The following is a 6,179-nucleotide window of genomic DNA, read 5'->3' as shown; positions in this document are numbered from 1 at the left end:
CATCTATCTGCTGCCCTTGTCCTTCTAGATGGTAGTGGTCATGGGTTTGAAGGTGCTGTTGATGGGGCCTTGGTGAATTCCTGCAATACACCTAGCAGATGGTACATACTGTTGCTACTGTCCATTGGTGGTGGAGGGAGTGAATGTTTGTGGATGTGGTGCCAATCAAGTGGGCTGCTTTGTCCTGGATGGTATCAATCTTCTTGGGTGTTGTGGGAGCTGCACTCATCCAGGCAAGTGGGGAGTATTCCATCACACTCCTGACTTGTAAATGGTGGACAGGCTTTGGGGAATCAGGAGGTGAGTTACCTGTTGCATGATTTCTAGCCTCTGACCTGCCCATGTAGCCACAGTATTTATATGGCTAGTCCAGTTCAGTTTCTAGTCAATGGTTACGCCCAGGATGTTGATTGTGGGGGATTTAGTGATGGTAATGCCATTGAATGTCAAGGATCAATGGTTGGATTCTCTCTTGTTGAAGATGGTCATTGCCTGACACTCGTGTGGCATGAATATTACTTGCCACTTGTCAGCCTAAGGCTGGATATTGTCCAGGTCTTGCTGCATTTGGATATGGACTGCTTCAGTATCTGAGGAGTCGCGAATGGTGCTGAACATTGTGCAATCATCAGCGGACATCCCCACTTCTGGCCTTATGATGGGAGGGAGGTCATTGATGAAGCAGCTGAAGATGGTTGGGCCGAGGACACTACCCTGAGGAACTCCTGCAGTGATGTCCTGGAGCTGAGGTGACTGACCTCCAACAACCACAACCATCTTCCTTTGTGCTAGGTATGACTCCAACCAGCGGGAGAGTTTTCCCCCCGATTCCCATTGACTCCAGTTTTTCTCAGGCTCCCTGATGCCACACTCTGTCAAATGCGGCCTTGATGTCAAGAGCAGTCACTCTCACCTCACCTCGGGTGTTCAGCTCTTTTGTCCCTGTTTGAACCAAGGCTGTAATGAGGTCGGGAGCTGAGTGGCCCTGGCGGAACCCAAACTGGGCGTCAGTGAGCAGCTTATTGCTAAGCAAGTGTTGCTTGATAGCACTGTTGATGACCTCTTCCATTACTTTACTGACAATCGAGAGTAGACTGATAGGGCAGTAACTGGCCGGGTTGGATTTCTCCTACGTTTTGTGTACAGGGCGTTCCTGGACAATTTTCCACATAGCCGGGTAGATGCCAGTGTTGTAGCTGTACTGAAACAGCTTGGCTAGGAGTGCAGCAAGTTCTGGAGCACAAGTTTTCAGTAATATTGCCAGAATATTTGCAGTATCAAATGTCTTCAGCCAGTACTTGATATCGCGTTGAATCGAATTGGCTGAAGACTGGCATCTGTGGTGCTGGGGACCTCTGGAAGAGGCCGAGATGGATCACATACTCAGCACTTCTGGCTGAAGATTGTAGCAAATACTTCAGCCTTATCCTTTGCACTAATGTACTGGGCTCCTCCATCATTGAGGAGGGGGATTTATGTGGGGCCTCCTCCTTCAATGACTTGTTTAATTGTCCACCACCATTCATGACTGGATGTGGCAGGACTGCAGAGCTTAGATCTGATCCTTTGGTTGTGGGATCATTTAGCTCTGTCTATTGCATGCTGCTTAGGCTGTTTGGCATGCAAGTAGTCCTGTGTTATAGCTTCACCAGGTTGACACTCATTTTTAGGTATGCCTGGTGTTGCTCCTGCACTCTTCATTGAACCAAGGCTAATCCCTTGGCTTGATGGTAATGGTAGAGTGGGGGATATGCAGGGCCATGAGGTTCCAGATTGTGTTTGAGGTGATGGCATAGTGGGATTGTCACCAGACTAGTAATCTGGAGACCCAGGGTAATGCTCTGGGGACCTGGGTTCAAATCCTGCCACAGCAAATGGTGGAATTTGAATTCAATAAAAATCTGGAATTAAAAGTCTAATGATGACCATGAAACCATTGTTGATTGCTGCAAAAACCCATCTGGTTCACTAATGCTCTTTACGGAAGGAAATCTGCTGTCCTTTACTGGTCTGGCCTACATGTGGCTCCAGACCCACAGCAATGTGGTTGACTCTTAAATGCCCTCTGAACAATGAGGGGTGGGTAATAAATGATTCTTACATCTAATGAATAAAACAAACAAATGCTGCTGATGGCCCACAGTGTCTCATGATTGCTCAGACTTGAGTTGCTTGGCATAAGAGATCCCACAGCGAGAGCAAATCTACTGAGGGAAGAAACTTACTCAAGAAAGCAATTGACATGTGCAGAAGCATGGAGGTTGTAAAATGTCAGCTAGAGCACATGTATGGCAGAACAGACCAGGCTTTGCATTATGTTGATAGAATCCCAGACCAAAAGGGCAGGATGCAAACACTGCAGAGAAAATCACATAAGGTAAAAAAGGCTTATCCAGCCTGGGGATAGCAGTGTTCTAAATGCGAGAAGCCAACTCGTTTTGCACACAAGTGCTTGTCTAGAAAGAAGTAAAACAAGCCTATACAGATGGCCACTGGAGAGATGTCAGCTGAATCACTGTACCCCATACAACAGGTTGGTTCTGTCAAGTCTATAGTTGATAAACGGTTGTGACCGCAAGTGGAAAGCATCAAGTGAAGAAGAAGTGTTAGATAGACACTGGTGCATCACGCAACATCATGAACTTCACAGACTTGTGCAAAGTGGCTCAATGTGGCAACTCAAAAATTAAGCCCTCAAAAGTAAGGTTGAGGCTATATGATGGCACGATACACATACCGAGAGGCCAAAGTAGTCCGAGAGCCCAATGCAATGGCAAGAAGGAAGATCTGGAGCTCCAGATCATAAATGGGATGCAACAGCCACTCATTTCAGCCAGAGCAAGTCTAAAGCTTGGACTGGTAGCCCTAATCATGCCAAAAGAGATTCACAATGTGTTGCAGCACACTAAACCATTGACTGCTGAACAGATTCTAGAGGAGTACAAAGATGTGTACAGGGTTTGGATGGCTTCCTGGTGAATATCATCTCGAAGTAGATGAGACTGTAAAAGCAATCCAGCATCTGCCGAGAAGAGTTCCAGCTGCCTTCAGGTCCAGCCTAAAAAAATGGTAGAAGAGCTGGAAAAGAAGGGAGGAATCAAGAAAGTGGCAACTGCTGCAGACTGGATTAGCAGCATGGGAGCAGTGAAACAACCAGGAAAGCTGAGAGTCTGCTTAGACCCAAAGGATCTAAATAAAGCGTTGAAGTGAGCTCACTACCCCATGCCAACCATCGAAGGAATTTTGCCACAACTTGCCAAGGCAAAGATTTTTACTACCCTCGATGTGAAAGATGGTTACTGACAAGTGAAGCTGGATGAAAGCAGCAGTTTTCTAACTACATTCTGGATGCCGTTCGGGAGATACTGATGAATTGTGTATGCCGTTTGGTATTTCCATATCTCCAGAAGAATATCAATGCAAACAACATGAGATAGTCAGTGACCTTCCCGGAGTGGAAGCCATAGTGGATGATCTGCTAGTCTATGGATGTGCAGACACGATGGATGAAGCCAAAGCTGACTACAATCAGAATCTAGTGCAACTGCTAGAGAGAGCTCGCTAAATGAACCTGAAGCTGACCAAGAAAAAATTGCAATTGAAGATGCCTGAAGCCAGGTACATAGGTCATGTACTGACAGCAAAAGCTCTTCGCCCAGATCCTGACAAGGCGAGAGCTGTAGCAGCGATGCAGTTACCAACAGATGTGAAAGCAGTGCAACGATTTGTTGGATTTGTGAATTAGCAAGCAAAATTTTTGCGTAATTTGTCATTGGAGTGTGAACCATTATGCCAGCTCACTGTCAAGGATGTGCAACGGTATTGGGGCACAGAACAAGAAGCAGCGTTCACTAAAATCAAACAACTAGTGAAGACTGCACCAGTGCTGAAGTACGATGACATAAATGATGAGGTCACCTTGCAGTGTGACAGGTCCTGGAGCAACCCTAATGCACCAAGTCGCATTTGCATCCAGGGTGTTAACACAACTGAACATCGCTACACTCAGATCGAGAAAGAATGCCAGGTTATTGTCTTTGCTTGTGAGAATTTTCATTAATACCTTCTGGGGAGGGACAAAATGACAGTGGAATCCGACCACAAGCCACTTCAAAGTATTTTCCTCAAACCGTTACAATCTGCTCCAAAGCATCTACAAAGAATGCTACTTTGTTTGCAGAGATATCATCTGGACATAACATACAAGAAAGAGAAACAGCTATACATCACTGGCATGTTGTCAAGAGCAGCATTCCCTATAAAGAAAGTTAAGGATACTGATATAGAACGTGAAATCTTTCAGATTCAACATGAGGCAGCAGCTTGACATGCTCTGGAAGTCATCAACCCAGCAGAGACAGTGAATCTGACAGACAAGCACCTTGCTCAAATCGATCAAACTACCCAACAAGATGCAACACTCCAAGTGCTGCAAGGAGTAGTGATGAAAGGATGACCTGAGAGCATCAAGAATTATGGTTACAAGAGTATGTTGGGCATGCTGAGATGAATTGACAGCCCAAGATGGCATCTTGTACAAAGGAAATAGAGTGATTATCCTTAAGATGAGATGAGAGGTTCTGAAGCGCATCCACGCAAGCCACCAAGGAATTGAGTCAAGTCAAAGGAAGGCAAGAGTGCTCCACTGGCCAAACATGAACAAAGAAATTAAGGACCACATCAGCCAATGCGGCTGTGCCAAGTGTGAGTACCAAGCCAAGCAAGCTAGAGAGCCACTGATGACATATGACATCCCAGACAGACCATGGATGAAGCTGGGAGTAGACTTCTTCACTGACTATCTTATCGCTCTAGACTACTATTCTGACTACTGGGAGTTAGACCAGCTGATGTCAATGACTACCGGAGAGATTGTAGAATGCATGAAAACAGTACTTCAGTCATTACAGCATTCCAGATGTTGTGATGAGCAACAACGGCCCTCAGTTCACAAGTAAATAATTCAACCACTTCACAAAGGATTGGAAAATTCAAAATTACACATTATCTCCACACTATCCCCAGTCGAATGGAAAGGCTGAGGCAGCAGTGAAAATTGCCAAGGAATCATCAAGAAATCGAGTAAATCTAGCACAGCTGTTTACAAAACAATCCTCGAGTGGAGAAACGCCAACTGAAGGCATGGAAGTAGTCCAGCCCAAAGACTAATGTCACGCCACACCCAAACTACTCTCCCAATATCAGAAAAGCTACTGAAGCCAGAAGTAGTAATGGACGTGAGTGAAAAGATCGAAGTGAAATGGCAGAAAGCCAAATTTCATTTTGACAAAACTGCCAAATCATTGCCAGAATGGGGAACTTGAGACCAGTCAGGGTGCAAACTTTCAATGTTCATAACAGGAGTCAGCCCATGTGGAAACTTGGGACATGCTTACAGCAGTTGTCACCTCAATCGGACGTGGTGGACGTGAACAATCAAATATACCAATGCAACCCCAGGCATATGTATACAGCTAGAGAAGCTCTTCCTTCACTGCAAGCGGCCAATCAGGAAGATTGGATATCACTAGCTGCACAGGGTAGAGTGACCATCACTCCCAGAGGTCCACCAGTCCCCAACAATGGAAATGGAACAACAACAGCAACAGTTACCACAGCAACAAGTGCCACAGGAATGACACTCCCTAGAGAAGGAACATCACACAGATGAACAGCCAATGACAACACGCACACGTGCCATTGCACGATTTAACCATTATGTATGCAATGTGTGCAGATAGGCTGATGAGAATAATGAACATTTTGTTAATGCATGAGAACAGTGGTAGTATAGTAAGTAACTTGGGTAACTCATGGTTACACATGATGGCGAATGCAAATTTGTCTTTTGTTTGTTATGGAAAGGGGGATGTTTGGGATTGAAATGAAATCATGTACCAAAGGTTCTAACTGGCTTGCCTTAGTCATGTGACCTCTGCCACGAGGCATGGGCAGCCATGTTACATTGAGTTCTAATAATGACCTTGTGCTAGAAGCTCTGTACTCTTTGAGCTTGTGCCAATTCCCATCTACCGAACCCCCAGACCAACCCCATCTACCCAATCCCCAGACCAACACCATCTTCTTAACCTTAAAACCAACCTCATCTGCCCAACATCTAGACCAACCCCACCTACCCAACCCCCAGACCAACCCCATTTCCCCATAGCCTCTTACCA

Source organism: Carcharodon carcharias, chromosome 9 (assembly GCF_017639515.1).
Source record: "Carcharodon carcharias isolate sCarCar2 chromosome 9, sCarCar2.pri, whole genome shotgun sequence".
NCBI lineage: Eukaryota > Metazoa > Chordata > Chondrichthyes > Lamniformes > Lamnidae > Carcharodon > Carcharodon carcharias.
The sequence above is the reverse complement of the archived record's forward strand: the minus strand, read 5'-3'. Positions refer to the sequence as shown.